The following is a 1,098-nucleotide window of genomic DNA, read 5'->3' as shown; positions in this document are numbered from 1 at the left end:
GTGGACAAAGACCATATTGCCTCTTGATGGTGGCAGAGCTGATGGCACTTCCAATGTCTCGTTAATGCAGAAGTGGCCATCCCTTCTGCTGCAAAGCGCAGCTGGTGTGGCAGATGAAGCTGAGAGTCTTCCTTCTTCCCTTCCTGCCCACCTCCGCCCACCCCCATTTTTCCCTCCCTGTTCTCTGTCCAAACACACTGTCCTGTGTGGGTAGCAGCAACAGTCCACCTCTCCCTCTGCCTCTGGCTGCTTCAGCCATGGGAAGGACAGGAGGAAACCATGGAGAGAAGGCCCCAGGGGTGTCCAACCTGTGGTTCATGGGCAGCTTGCTGATTTTGTGAGGACATTTTTTGCTTATCTGTGGCATTGGATATCATGAAAAGTATGCACAGACCTTTTTTTGTTGATAATCAGTTTTCCTTAGTATTTGTATGTTTAGTATGTAGCCCAAGACAACTCTTCTTCCAATGTTCCACAGAAAAGAAATAGTGTTGGACACCCCTGAAACTCAAGGTGATTTATTCCCACCACTCCCTCTGGCAAAATGACTCACACAGCTCCTGGCTGGTCCCTCTTATCCAGCTCTCTGCTTCTCCATGTCCTGGTAACTGCCCCCATACCTCACTCTGAGAGACTAGGGGAGCCTCCTCTGCCTGGGACAGCACCATCCCTGTCAGGCTAAAGTCATTTCCAGCTGCCCAATGTGGATGGCCCAGTCTCCAGCCAGGCAGGGTAGAGGCTGCCTGATGCTTGGGGTCTTTATTTTAAAGTAAAAGCAGTTGTCCAATTTGTTGGTAGAGTCTTTGATTTAAGAACAGAAATAGCAAACTAAGCTAGGTGGGGACTGACATAGGAAGTCGGCAGAAGGGAAAAGCAGAGGAATCAGAGCTTCAGGGACAGGAGATGCACTCTGCACAAAGCTGGAGAGAACAGTGGCAGTTAGGAGCACCAGAAAGACACTGCTGGGATGAAAAGGTCAAAGGGCACTTCCTGGGGACAGTGTGATGTGGCCTGGTGGTGGAGTTGAGGGAGGTGAAGTTGAGGAGGTGGAGTGAGGGAGGTGGAGTTGAGGAGGTGGAGTTGAGGAGGTGGAGTTAG

Source organism: Otolemur garnettii, unplaced genomic scaffold (assembly GCF_000181295.1).
Source record: "Otolemur garnettii isolate 467f Iridium unplaced genomic scaffold, OtoGar3 scaffold00170, whole genome shotgun sequence".
NCBI classification, from domain to species: Eukaryota; Metazoa; Chordata; class Mammalia; order Primates; family Galagidae; genus Otolemur; species Otolemur garnettii.
Note: the sequence above shows the minus strand (reverse complement) of the source record.